The sequence below is a fragment of the Leptonychotes weddellii genome, chromosome 5 (genome assembly GCF_054177405.1).
Source record: "Leptonychotes weddellii isolate Sample4059 chromosome 5, ASM5417740v2, whole genome shotgun sequence".
Taxonomy (NCBI): Eukaryota; Metazoa; Chordata; class Mammalia; order Carnivora; family Phocidae; genus Leptonychotes; species Leptonychotes weddellii.
Genome location: NC_138373.1, coordinates 135,283,065 through 135,298,547, shown reverse-complemented (window position 1 = coordinate 135,298,547; position 15,483 = coordinate 135,283,065).

Genomic DNA, 15,483 nt, shown 5'->3' with positions numbered 1-15,483 from the left:
CACAAGCAGGGGGAGTGGGAGAGGGAGAAGCAGGCTCCCCGCAGAGCAGGGAGCCCGATGCGGGGCTCGATCCCAGGACCCAGGGATCATGACCTGAGCCGAAGGTAGACGCTTAACGACTGAGCCACCCAGGTGCCCCAATATGGTCACTTTGATGACATGGGGCAGGGAATTGCAATAAGCAGTGTTTGATCAGAGAAACATTTTCTTCTCTCAGACTGTAGAGCAGCGCCGTCAAATAGAAATATCCTGCGAGCCAGATCTGTAATTAAATATATAATTTTAAGGTTTCGGGTAGCCATGTTTTTAAAAGTAAAAAGAAATATGTAGACCTAATTTTTAATATAAATTTTTAATATGTCTATCATTTTTTAGAGATGTTTTAGATTCACAGCAAAATTGAGGGGAAAGTGCTGAGAATTCCCATGTGCCCCTCTACCTGCAACACCCACAGCCTCACGTCCTTTCCTAATTTTAATATTTTATTTAACCCAGTATAGAAAACTATTATTATTTCAACATTAATCAATGAAGTTGTAAAGCCCTGGAAGTTTGAGGTGACTTTCCTGAGTTACAGACCCAATTATCGTCAGAAATGAGACCAGCACACAGGTTTCCTGACCCTCAAAGGATAGTTCTTTCCATGACACCATGACTCAAAACCAAATCTTTTCCTTTTAGGATGGAGAATTCCAAGTTCCCTGTTTGCCCTTGAGGAGAATACTCTTCTACTCCCTCTGAATTGAATTAGGATGGGTCTTTGTCTAGTGGCAGAGAGCGCCTGCATTTACCTGACTCTCCACAGTCTTTCAGTCTACTGTGTGCTTCTCGGCATCTCCATACTGTCTTTGCTTCATAGGATTTGCAGTGTCCCTTCTTATTCACATCAGGGGCTCTTTCAGGCCACTGTGCACTAGGATCTCTTACCAGGAGATTGTTGTGATGGCTCCCGGCCACTGGGGCCCTGGATTGAGGAGGATGAGAGGAATCTTCCATTCATCATCCAGTCAACAAATACTTAACTAACACCTACCATGTGCCAGGCTCTGTTCCTGGTGCTGGGGATGCACCAGTGAACACACCAAGTCCTTGGCCTCTGGAGTTTTAGATTCTAGTGGCAGGAGACAGACAAAACACAGATAGGTAAATATATGGCGTGTCAGATGGGAATAAGTGTTACTAAGAGAAGATAAAACAAATAAGGAGAAAGGGGAGTAAGGAATGGAGGTAGGTTGGAAAGTGAAGGATTCTTTTATTCTCTAAGTGTGGTGCTTATTGATGGAAAGGGGAAATTGATTTAGGGAAAATAACCTTCTTAGCCTATATTTTTAATGTGTGTTTAAATACCTTTAACACCTTTGTGAATATGGAGATCCTCTTAAGTAAATACTGAGAAAATTTCTTTTTTTTTTTTTAATTTTATTATTTGTCAGAGAGAGAGAGAGAGAAAGAGAGCGTGAGCGAGCACAAGCAGGGGGAGTGGCAGGCAGAGGGAGAAGCGGGCTCCCCTCTGAGCAGGGAGCCCGCCCGATGCGGGACTCGATCCCAGGACTCTGGGACCATGACCTGAGCCGAAGGCAGACGCTCAACCAACTGAGCCACCCAAGCATCCCAAGCCTGAGAAAATTTCTTAACAACTAAAACACATGCTATTCACCAGGCACTGTGCTGAGCACATGGCATGCGTTTAGCAATTTAATGAGAAACTGACGGTCTCTCCTTAGTATTCATCATCCAAATCTCTGTAGTTGAAAGATGTCAGGAAGACAGAAATTGTCATAATGAGCTGCCCCTTATTAAAATCAGTCTCCATTCAAATACCCCTTCCTGTTTGACTCTAGCATCTATCTGGCCGTGGGTCAGTCCCCTTTGTGGCTCATAACCTCATGGCTTGTTAGATATTTACAATGAAAACTGTACAATGAAACCGTAAAGCAGATGCATTGCAAAAGGCCAAAGCACAATTTGCCAAACATTTAGGATTTCATGAAGTTGAGGAAAGTGATGCAGAAGTTACTAGAAGGAGTTGCAAAGTGGTTGGCAAATGCAGATTCAGATGATGTAAACTGCTGACAGTTGAAGAAAACAGTGACTGGGATAATGACAAGTGCTTCCGAAGGGAGCAGGGGAGGCCGCTGCAAACCGATTACACTCAGAGGAGTTTTGCAGAGTGCATCTCCGGATAACGTTCCTTTGAGGTCAAATAGGAAATGAAGGATATTGGATAGTGCTACAATACAGTTTTGTTGGAAAAATTTAGCAAAAACCTCCTAAGTGATTTATTTGCTGGGTTTTTTTTTTCCCCTGAGAATAACAGTACAGTTAAAACTTTAAATTTCAGTAAATGTAAGACAGTTTTATAATTTGTATAATTTGTAGTTCATTTTCCAGGAAAATGCTCCCAAACACCTGTTTTTTTCAATGACATGTTGGTGCATTCATTTTAAGTGACCTTTTCTAGATGCCGCTTACCCTGGAATGACAAGAACACCCTGTAGATTCTAGTAGTGTCTATACTAACTGAGATATGAAGCATTTAAGTCATTTGCTCAAGGTCACGTAGCAGGTAAGAGAGGCTGCTGGAAAACCAAGCTGAATCAGACCACCCCTCCACTACACAACACCGCCTCCTAGAGGGGGTCACACTGATTCAGCTTCTTCTTGACAAAAAAACCTAAAAGCCTTGCATAAAAAGCTGTTTAGTACCCATTTCTTGTGGACCTCACAGGTGGGAGTGATGCTACATGGAACATTCTGGCTCAAGGTGGTTTCGAGCAGTAAATGAGCACATTGTTTATTGTCTCGCCATCATCATTTACACAGTCTAAAAGGTTTGAAGTCTGAACCGCCTAACTGCCAGTTAAAGTCTATTATCTTTGTGTTCGCTTAACCTCTGCAGGACATATCAGGGAAGTTAAACATATCTGTTATAAGTGTTGGGTATCTAATTGCCTTACCTTATAGCTCAGCCAAAAGGCAGACACTAAATAAAGAAAACCTCCCGCCTCACAAAAACATACTGCCTTTGTACATCTTTCAAGCAGAGGAAAGATAATGGCCATGTATGATTTTAGGCAAGACTGCTGATTTGCAGTCTCTTCAGGAAATTGTAGTGTTTCCCAGGACAATATTCCTAGTCAAAATAAATTAAACCTGAAGGCAAAATGATGACCACAGTCAAAGTTAATGACACAGTGTGCTGGGATGGAAACAACTGGAGGAAAAATAAATTATCAGTGCAGACCGTGGACCCTATAATCCCCTCTTTATTCTCTGATCCTTGGTCACCAGTGGGATGGGAGAAAATAAAGTTTTCTCTTTAAGTGCTGCGTAGATAGGGCAGCAAAACCCTTCACTATGATGAAATGGAGTTGAGGATACAAGGAGTTCTGCTTTAGAACAAGACGGGCTCCTCAACTCACCCATTTCAACTTTTGAAGACAACGAGGCAATCCTGGATCCAGAAAGTGGCTGGTGCACTGCTCTCAGTGACCACGGCTACACCAGCTCGACAGAGGAGACAGAGGGAGAGTAAGGCTCCTCCTTATTAGATGGGGGGTTGTCCAGATTAGTAGACCACCAGCAACTGCACTTCTGTGTATACACCTACAAGAACTCAAAGCTGGAAATTGAAGAGATATATGCACACCCATGTTCGCAGCAACACTGTTCACAATAGCCAAACATGGGAACAGTGGAAGTGCACAATGACAGGTGGACGGATGAGCAAAATACAGCATTTACATAGAATGGAATACTATGCAGCCTTAAAAAGGAAGGAAATCCCTACTCATGCAACAACATCGATGAAACTTGAGGACATTGTGCTGAGGGAAATAAACCAGTCACAAAAGGACAAAGATTGCATGATTCCACTCATCTGAGATACTTAGAATAGTCACATTCATAGAGACAGAAAGTAGCACAGTGGTTGCCAGGGGCAGGGGGCGAGGAGAGGGAGTGGGGAAGTCATGTTTGATTGGGCTGGGGTTTCAGTTTGGGAGGATGAAAAAGGTCCTGGAATTGGAGGATGGGATGCTAGCACAAAAATGTAAATGTACTTAAAAGTGTAAGTGTACTTAATATCACTGAATTATATGCTTAAAATGCTTAAAATGGTAAGTTTATGCTATGAAAATGTATACATAGAGAATGGTGAGGGTGGTGGAGGGGATGAGAAGGAGTGGAGAAACACAGCTCTAACTAAGATTCTCCAACCATGTTACCGTGTGAAAATCATTTAAAAGTAACCCGTCACTTAAAAGGAAAGGGAAGCCTTGCCAGGTGATCATGTACTATTTTATCGAGGACTTCCTAACTGCCAAAGCTTACAGTAATGGCTTTACGTGCCTTAACTCATGTATTCTTCACAATGACCCCAAGGGGCTGGATACTACTATTTTACCCTTTTAAATTTTTACCCTTTTAAAATAAAATGAACTACCTACCTAAGCCATGGGGCTGGCAAGTACCAGTCGTACTAGAATTTGAAGCCAGGATGCCTGTTGAGCCCAGTGCTTCTCAAACATTAGTGTGCGTCAGAATCTCCTGGAGAGCTTGTTGAGATTGTGGGGCTCTGTCAGAGTTTCTGATACACTAGATCTGGAGTGGGGCCCAGGGATGTGTACTTCTAACAAGTTCCCAGATGATGCTCCTGTTGCTGTTGGGTACCAGGCTTTGAGAATCAGTGGAGTATCCCATGTTCTTAGCCACTACAAGGTAATAGTAGAAGGACGTGCTCTAAGAAGAGCCTGGGGGAATGACACAAGGTACGTAGATGCATTGAAAGAAGCTACAGCAGGTGCGTGGGGAGGGGCGTGGTGTGGGAGATGAGCAGAGTTCCCTAACTTTCTCAGCTGTGCCGCCCTCTTTGCTATAACACAGGGGAACTGCTAACCTCCACAGCAATGACGAAGCTTAGAGGGGTTTTCCCTGGAAGGAATGGACAAAGACTGATAGAATTACATGATTCTCATCGGTCTCTTTCTCCAAGTCTATCCAAATATTCCACATCCTTCCAGCTCAAAATGAAATCTCATCTAAGGTTGATCTCTTGGTTCTCACAGCTCAGGTTGTTTTTAGACTCAGTGTTACACAGATTAGAGATTATTAATCTTTAACTGATATGTGCTTTTGTCTTTCTTCGGTTAGTTTAAAAGATTTTAGAGGTCAAGGATAGTGACTTATATTCATCTAGGACTTCCAATATGGCTAGAAGAATCTTAGACTAGCTGTACAATCAATGATTATTGGGGAAAAAATGATCAATGAGTTAGGGACTACCATTACATCAATATTAATAAAAACAAGAGCGGGCACCTGGGTGGCTTAGTCGGTTAAGTGTCCGACGCTTGATCTTGGCTCAGGTTTTGATCTCACGGTCATGAGTTCCAGCACCGTGTTGGGCTCCATGCTGAGGGTGGAGTCTACTTAAAAAAAAATAAAGTAAAATAATTTAAAAAACAAGAGGAAGCACATAATGAAAATACTACGGAGTACTAAATATTGGTTAGGTGCTGGCAGTTCTGTAGCTAGGCCAAATGACGACTTTGAAGGGAAATGGAGGCACCTCTGGGTCAAGACAGCTTACTGGCAACTGTACAAATCTAAGAAGGCTACAAGGGGATAGTGCAGCCTCGAGTTTTGCAATGAACACCTTGCATAACTCTTAAGAGGTGGCCCTGTGTATTGGATGGATCCCACAGGTTCACTGCTCCCTTCCAAGGCAGGTGATGGCCTCAGTAAATCCCAATACTAACTGCTTTGCCATTATACGTGGTGCATGTTTCTATAGCTGCACTTACACAATATTCTATAGTTTCCTAATCCCTGGTCTTTCTCCCACATTGGATTTATTAGTGAGTGCCCTGAGGGTAAGCACTATGGCTCACCTCTGTATCCCTAGGGTCCAGGGATGTATACTGCATGCAGTAGGCCCTCAAAACAAATGTTTGTTTGAATGAAGTAATAAGCAAATGAAACACAATGGTCATTGTCAGGTTGTTTGAAGCTCCAGATATGATGATATACAATAAAATGCTTTGAAGTTTACTTTGAAATTGCTTAGAGAAGAGCAAGACAATAGGCAAGTTCAAGGAGAGAAGGTTAATGGTCATCCAAACTTTGGCAGTTTACCTTTGCAGAGTCCTACAGTGATTTTTCTTAGCATTCCCACCAGCGATCAGGAATGGCAGATGGATCGTTTCCTGCTCCTCTTACACAGGAGAAATTGCTCTTGTTCCAATTATATAAATTCCCCATTTGGGGGGGTGTTACTTTTCCTTGGTGATTTTGTCAGATCAGGACAGCCTGTTTCCCTAAATAATTGTGATGTTCATGTTGAAGGCTGTTATCTGAGAAACTATTATGGAAATGAAACAAAACTCGTTGAGTGCCTTACTCTCTTGAACATACTTCTTCATTTGACCTCCTAAAAATACCTACTTTCCACTTGGCCTTTGTGTTAGTCATCAGTGGTGATCACCAGGTCTTGCTGGTGTCCCATCCTTCCTTACCAGCACAGGCAAGGTTATATTTCCTTGTTCCCTTTTGAAGTGAGGTGGGCTGTGTGACCTGCTTTGGCCACATGTGTCACTTCCTGCAGAAGGTTTACAGCTGGTGTGTCATTTCCTACTTTATCCTCCCCCGTTGCCCCTGGGGGTGGGTCAAACTGAAGCCTCCATTAGCCCCAGGTCTCTGAGTAATTTCTATGAGTAATATATTCACATTTATTATTAATAAGAAGTCAGAATGATCAAAGGAAATGTTTCTTTGAAATGCCTTACTGAAATAACTGGCTAGATGTGTATATTTCAATGTCCCCCCTTTTCTTTGAAGACCTTACTGCATAGTGCATCATGATCTGCGTGAGCATGAGTGGCTTCAAAGGCCTCTGCTGGGCCAGCATCCTTCCCAGTGTAAACACAAGTCCACTCGGTCTTTGATTAGTGCCCTTCACACCCATCAGTCCCTGTCATTGTTGGGGACCCTAGACACCCAGAATTACAAGGTTTGCTCAAAGGAAGGCATTTATTCCTCAGTCCAAAGAGTTATCTGAAAGACTGTCTCTGTTCCCTAGTCCTTCCTAGCTAGGTCACCCTACATCCTTTGCCTCTCGTTTGTTCTTGATCATCCTGCATTAGCTTCCTACACAGACATCCGCTGCTGTCCTTTATTTGCTCATATGCAGAGCTGGGCTGTGACAAATACTCCTAAAATACAGGTGACTGGCTAACCATTGGACTTTGTGGCTGTTGATCTTGCTTTGTCTCCTTGGGCTTGAAGCCAGGGCTGACCTTGGTCAAAGTACTAAGTAGGTTAACTTTGTTCTCAGGCCCGCACATCTCTCTTTGCTCCTGGGCGACAGCACTGCATTAGACTACTGGGGATTGAATCTCATACTACACTAACTAGCTGTGTGACCTTGAACAGATGACCTAAAAACTGTAAACATCAGTATCCTAATGTTTGTTTGTGTTTTTTGTTTATTTTTTTTTTAAGATTTTATTCATTCGACACAGATAGTGAGAGAGGGAACACAAGCAAGGGGAGTGGGAGAGGGAGAAGTAGGCTTCCCGCGGGGCAGGCAGCCTGATGTGGGGCTCGATCCCAGGACCCTGGGATCGTGACCTGAGCTGAAGGCAGATGCTTAACCAACTGAGCCACCCAGGCGCCCCTGTATCCTAATGTTTTAAGTGCTGGTACTAGTCTCAATCTCAAGAGCTGGTTGTGAAGGTAAATAACATGATACATATAAATGCTTGACACATTGTTATCTCTTGATATATTTTAACTTTATTAGTATTAGTGTTAGTGAGTGTGAGTCTGTCAGTATGGGCATGAGCATGAGTAAGGAGTAAATGACTGACGAGGCCTGGCTGTGCACCTCTTGGGCTGTGAGAAGCCTGGCGCGTAGGAGGCTGGTGTGCACCTCAACATGCTCTGTTTTCTCTACACAATGACGTATGTAGAATCACTCTTGTGAAGTCGTGAACACTTCATTTCTTTGTGAAAACAAAGTTTTAAAAAGGATATCAGGGGCGCCTGGGTGGCTCAGTCAGTTAAGCATCTGCCTTTGGCTCAGGTCATGATCCCAGGGTCCTGGGATCGAGTCTCCCCGCTGAGCAGGGAGCCTGCTTCTCCCTCTGCCCCTCGCCCCTGCTCGTGCTCTCTTTCTCTCATAAATAAGTAAGTAAAATCTTTTTTAAAAATAAATAAAAAAATAAAAAGAATATCAGCTGGTGCCCATGATGCAAAGAAAAGTTATGAGCTCTGAGAAAGTGATGGCTCTTAGCCAGAAAGTCATCAGAAATGTGGGGTAAATATAAAGGGGAACTTTAAGCTGGGCAGTACTCAAGACTGGTGATGTGAATGATCTACCACACACATTCCATGGAAAACATGGTTTGTGAAACTGTTTTAGAAAGTACGCCAGCGGGACACCTGGATGGCTCAGTAGATTAAGCATCCCACTCTTGATCCCAACTCAGGTCTTGACCTCAGGGTATGTTTTGGGCTCCATGTTGGGTGTGAAGCCTATTTAAAAAAAAGAAAGTACTCTAGCTAGCATGAAAATTGCTGATCAGGTGAAACATACAACTGTAGTGAAAGTTGGAAACACAAAAGGGGTATGAGACAGTATTCCAGAAGTCCAAGTCTTGGTGGATGTACAGTACAGGGGAAGGGACGGGCCAGTCTGAACATCCCATGTTCATAGACCAAGGGAGCAGTGTGAGAGGTCAGGTACATCCCTGTCCAAAGTCTCAAGAGTCAGCTTTAGTTTTTTGGCTTGCATCTGCCGCTGCATTGGCCAGTGGGCCAAGAGTTCAGTATTCATTGCTCTGTCCTCTCCAAAACTAGCCCTGTGCCTGGCATATGGTAAGTGTTGAGTCAGTGCTCAGTGAGTGAGTAATTAAGTGAATCCATCTGGTCAGCCAGGTTGCGAGGACTAAGCAGGACTAGCAGATAGGAAGCTTGTGATAGAACAATCAACTATGACCACAGTTTCTGCCCAGGTACAGTGTAGATGGAGGCATCTGGAGTGAGGCCAGCCCCTCCCGAGGCATTCCAGTTGTGAAGTTTAGACATCTGCCAGGGACCTTGTATCCAGCTTTGCAAAAGTTTACTGGGTCCATTGATGAAGATGGAGAAGGGCTAGAGACACCTGGCACAGCTCCCCCCCACCCCCCGCCCCAGGAGGTTAGAGGACAGCCACAGCTTTGTGTGAAGCATGGAGGCAAACTGGTGCCAAACCCTCTCAGGCCTCAGAAGGACACCCCCCTCCCCCGCCGCCCCCCGCCTTGGGGGATTAAGTTCTCCGTATTTAGAACATGTTGTGCAAACTCTACCTTGTTTAAGGTCCCCAAGCCACTTAACCTGGATATGGGAGTGAACATTCTCTGAGCACCTCTCTTGGGCCAAGTGTTTTATCTACTTTACCTAATTTAATTCTCAGAGTAACCCAAAGGTTGGTACCATTATTTGCATTTTTAAAGATGGGGACCGAGGCTTAGGAGGGTTAGCCAACTACTCAACCGTAGGTCAGGGATTTGAATCCATGGCTGTATGGTTGCAAAGTCTCATGCCATCAACCACCAAAAAAATGTCCTAAGTTCATTTGATTTTTGGGTGAGGATAGGTGAGTATATGTGTAAACATAAAATATCTTCCCTCATTCCATGGTTTCCCTACAAATGCTGCTTCCATTACTCCCTAGCCATACCCTTAAATTTCTAATGCTGGGGGACTGAGGCAGACAAGCTTTAAGGTGGCCCGCATGATCCTCCTGGGGTTCACACCCTCATAAAACTCCTTCCCCTTGAATGTAGGCAGGACCTGTGACTTGGACCTAACCAAGGGAATATGGCAAAGATGATGGAGTGTCACTCCCAAGATTATGTTAGGTTGTATAAGATGCCATCTTGCCATTAGACTCACACTAGAGTCTCTCTTTCTCTCTGTTGCTGACTTTGAAGGAGCAAGTTGCTACGGTTCCTACCATGGCAAGGAAGTCAATTCAACAGCTCAAGGGAGTTCAGAGACAGATCTTTCTCCATTTAAGCCTCTGATGAGGCCCCAGCTCTGGCCAACACCTTGACAGCAACGGTGTGGGACCCTAACCCACAGGAACTGTGAGATAATGTGTGTTGTTTTAAGTTTGTGGTAATCTGATACACGGCATAGAAAACTAATACAGAGATCATTGCTTGGAGAGAAAAAAACCCCTGCTATTTGATAATTAAGCAGACATGTACATAGGGTCCAGAGGATGGTGCAAAGCCATTTTCAGGCTTTTCCCATTGGAAATCAGTCCAGAATAATCTTCCTCCTCAGTGAGCGGTGGGGGTGGGGGTGGGGGGGGCAACTTTCTCTCTCTTCTCCCTCCCTTTGTTCTCCAGCTGGCCTTCTCCCTCTCAGTGGTCTCTGGACTCCTAGCTCCCAAGTCCTCGAGCCCTCAGTGGAGCTGGGCCGTGCAGGGAGGGCTCAAGTCTCTGCTCTTCTGCCCACTGGAGGCTCAAAAGGGAAATGGGCTCACCTGATGGCCTCAGCGTGAAGCAGCTACAAGATAAACGTCTTTCTCTTACAGGTATTAGTCACTTCTGTTGTGTATTTCTCTGCATTTCTATGCCAGGAGATTCTCTTTCTTTCCCCCATGTCACCAAAGACCCCTTTCTATTATTTTAGTTGGCATAAAACAGGAGTTGTTCACTCCCTCACCCCAGGAATGAGGGGAAGGAAGAAAATCCCATGAGACCTCACCTCTTATCAGAAGGAAAGGTTTTATATTACCGAGTGGAGGGAAACTACAGGTTAAAGGCTAAATTCCTTTGGTTATAATGTAATAATAAAGTTGTTTTATATATGTAAGGATCAAACAAAGCCTACGCTTAAACCAATTGCATGTGCAAATACAGTCACCGTCCCTCTTGCTGTGACATGTTTGTGCTGGCTGAAGCCCGAAGCATTTGAAGACTGACACGCACAGGGGTTTGGGTGGAGAGCTGATCCTGAGCAGAGAGGGCAGGTGACCTACTGACCGCACACAAATTCCCTCCCTGCAAGCAAAACAATTGTGCCCCCGTCATTCGTCATCCCGCTCGGTTGAGGGGTGCTGACAGAGTGTGTGTTTAGCCTGCTTTGTTGCAAGGAGGAAAGGGAGGGTTGCTCTGTCCTGGGTAAGGAGGCAAAGGTGGCATTCCTGTATTTTTGTTGGATCCCTTTGCCTGAACAACCTCACCTGTCAAAACATAATGAAAAATGGAACTGAACAAAGGAGGAAGAGGCAAGAACCATTGAGAAGATGGACTGAACCAGCCAGGTCCTTAAAACACAGTCTGTGAAATGTCTGGTGGTTCATTTTATAGCTGCTAAATCTACTGGTTGGGGCTTAATTGTGTTTGTATATGTGTGTGGATTCATATATTTATCTTTGTGACTAACTATAGGATCATCATGTGCAGGCCAATGAATATTCTAAAATACTGTCGTGCGTGCAAATGTAATCATAAATAAGTGATTTCTAGACAACGAGAATCGAACATATTAACCTGCTTTGTACAGTGTCTTTCACCACCTAACTGTAGTTAGTAATTTCCAGCTTTTTAAGATACAATTTTATAAACAAAGTGCTTTCACGGAGTTGTCTCACTTAGTAACCCAAACATTTGCTCACCCTCTTCTCTGAGGACCCCCAGAGCTTCCTCCTTGACTTCCAGACCTTGTCCAACAACGGTGTGTCCTCCAGAATTTCATGACATTCAGGTCTGTCTGTCACCTGGGCTTGGCTCTTCAATCGGACCCAAAGCCTGCTCCCTACCGCTGGCACTTGTGGGACCGGAAGCTGCCCCCCTGCCCCTCACTTGGTGATCAGCTAATTCAATAGTTTCTCCAAATATTCCCTTCACCTCTTTGCCTTAACAGAAATCTCCTGAGGACATTTCTTCCCCCACGGCTTCCTGAAGGGGTAGGAAAAAATTTTTTCTTTCTTTCTTTCTTTTCTTTCTTTCTTTCTTTCTTTTTCTTTCTTTCTTTCTTCCTTCCTTCCTTTCTTTCTTTCTTTTTCTTTTTTTCTTTCTTCTTTCCCCTTCCTTCCTTCCTTTTCTTTTCTTCTTTTTTTTCTTTCTTCCTTCCTTCCTTCCTTTTTCTTTCTTTCTTTCTTTCTTTCTTTCTTTCTTTCTTTCTTTCTTTCTTTCTTTCTTTCTTTCTTTCCTCTTCCTTCCTTCCTTTTTCTTTCTTCCTTTCTTATTTCCCCATGCCCCTTGAACCTTACAACTGAGAAGCAGAAAAAGCATCCTCCTGGCTCTTCATTTCCCCCCCTCCCTTCTAAAACTGCTCCCTCCCACCCCTTTCCTCCACCTTGCACCAATCATTTCCTTGATCTGTTCTTACTCCTGCTCATTCAAGGAATACTTGAGCCCTGGACTTATGCATTTCCTCTCCACACTACCCCTGCCATCACTCTGCGACTGTGGCTTTCACAGGTGACCCCTTCTACACCCTGACCTCCCAGTTCCTTAACCCTGCTACACCTCTCCACTCCAGCTCAGCTGTGTTCACATCACCAGTAACTGCTTCACATCACTAGTAACTGCTTTCTTTCTGAAATCTCCAGTCACCACCTTCTTCCTAGTAATCAGCTGACTTGCTCTGTAGCTACACTTGGTTTACCTTATGGTTAGAATCTACCTTTTAAGGGGTGCCTGGGTGGTGTAGTTGGTTCAGCATCCGACTCTTGGTTTCAGCTCAGGTCTGATCTCAGGGTCTTGAGATCAAGCCTCTTGTTGGGCTCCATGCTCAGCACTGAGTCTGCTTGAGTTTCTCCCTCTTCCTCTGCCCGTCCCCACTGCGTGCTTTCTCTCTCTCTTTCTCACTGAAATAAATAATTCTTTAGAAAAAGAGAAGAAGAATCTAGCTTTTAAAAAGAATGATCTGTAAGCCTCCTTTCATCTTCATTTTCTTCGTTGTGTAGCTTAGAGTCCATATCCATTGATATCACTTCCTTAAAAATATTCTTGGCTCAGTGGATTTTTATAGTAAAAAATAAACTTTCACCTAAATCTCACATCTTATAAAAAATTAACTCAAAATGACTCATAGATTTAAATGTAAAACTATAAGACTTTCAGAAGATGACATAGGAGAAAGTCTTCAGGACATAGGTCTTGGCGAAGAGTTCTTAGATATGACACCAAAAGTGTAACCCATAAAAGAAAAAAACTGAAAAATGGGACTTCATCAAAATAAAAATTTCATCACTGTTGATGAAAAGACAAGCAAAAGACTGGCAGAAATATTTGCAAATCACATTTCTGACAGAGGGTCAGTATCTAGAATATATAAAGAACTCTCAAATTTAACTTCAAAAAAATTCTAACTTTAAAACTGGCAAAAAATGTGCAGAGACTTCTCACCAGAGAGGATTTATGGATCGCAAATAAGCACTTGAAAATATGATCAATATCATTAGCCATTAAGGGAAATGCAAATTCAGAATATCAATATATACATATTAGAACAGTTAAAATAGTGACAACATACTGAGATAAATAAATGAATGAATACATTTATAAATGGAAGAGAAAAGATACATCTTTCATGCAGAATTCCAAATAATTTATATTTGGTACTGCTCCATCTGGGTGCGTATCTCTCCACCTAAGTATGGGCTACATAGGGTGACTTCCTTTGGAAAGAGCACAATTTGGATAGAGAGGAAAAAGAATAACTTTACAATGGAGAAATCTAACAAACACAAGTTCAGCCTGGTGATCAAGGTCAATATCAACAGTGATAAAGTTATGTTGATAGTATGTACCTTTGATAGGATGTAATGAGAAAAGCCCTTTACCTGTGTGCTCTTCCTACTGCAACTCTATAACCCCAGTCCCAGTATGAGAAAAACATCAGAAAACATCAAGAAATCAGGTAAATGTTGAATAGAGACTTGAACCCTAAAGCCAGAGCTTTTTCTGCTATACATAACTTACAAATGCAAGGGAGATTTCTGATGGATGCGAATTCAACCTACAACCACACTGACCCCTTGGGCTGTTTTGGACCAGGTGGCATTTAGAGATTCAAAGACTAAATGGCCCACAGCAGCACTTCCCAATACTGGTCAGGGACAAAGTTTTTACTTGTCCTTAGAACCCCTATTGTAGAAATGTCCATCTTCCCTCCATAAGGCAGGGAGGGCCATAATGGTTCTGTCCTAAAATGAGCAATGAGTGGGGAGCACCCTCAGTTTACTTCCTATGGGCCCCTAGCCTTTCTACCTGCCCATTGTGGGCAAAGTGGAAGAAAGGGCTTGGGAACATGGGGGCTCTTGTTCCTTAGCATTTTGTTCCTTAGCATTTGCCTAGACTATTTCAAATTAATCACAACAGTATTCAGACGGATGTTTTCATTTTTGCTCATTTCAAAGTGAAAGAGAATTTTTTGATAGTGACAGTGATAAAAATGAAACAGCAAAAGAAGCTGCATATTATAGCCCATCTTCATGAGTTCAATCACATACACATGTATCAAATACATACAGCGCTACCAAATTAAAAGAAAACTTGTACCAAGGAAATATAACATATATTGTATCATAAAATACAATTTAATGTTAAAAAAATACAATTTAATGTTGTAAATGTTGCTGTATTTTTTTAAAATGTTGCTGTATTTATATAAAATTATAAATGTATCCTTTTAAAATTATCTCTGATTAACAAATAGTGTTTCTTGGGAAGAGCTGTCTTTTGTTCTGAAACTATGAACTTCCTACATTTTTGGTGTTGAAAAATCCTTTCCTTTCTGAAATGTTGGTAGCTTTCTGTTATTGTTGTTGGCAAAATGAACAGTTTGGCAACTCCACATTAGTTAGCTCTCTCAATTGCTCTGGAAGTTTTACTGTCCTAAAAAATTTAAGTCTGGGAACCACTAACCTAAGAATGCTCTCATTCTGAAATATAAGGGGATTAAATAGACAAAATTAAGAGGCATTCTGAATAAGTTAAGAACTCAGAACATTTGGCTGGTTTCATTAGTTTGTGTTTCACATCATCCATTATGCAAAATTTCCCTTTCTTCTACCACAAGGGTAGGTTAATTTATAAATACCAAAGGTGGAAATGGGCATATAGTCTAGCTATATAATATCCTATATCACAATTCTTTAGAATATGTTTTTCACTCATTGTGATATTATAAAGGTTTAGTTGTAGTTGTTTTCATTTGTTGTGTGTGTGTTTGCTTTGATATTTTTGCTTCTGTCAGCTAAATCCTATGGATCGTGAAGATTGCAAATGGACCCTATGATGATTGGAGTGGTTTCTTATGTGTGTATCAAAGAAACTAAGTTGATGAAAAAGATGAAAATGTGCTTCTGAGGTTAGTCATTTTTGCCTTCTACACTGAGCAGTCCCCTGAAAATTGAAATAATTTCCTCATGAATTTTGTATCCTATTTGGGCCATTTTGAGCATGGGTATAGTTCTGC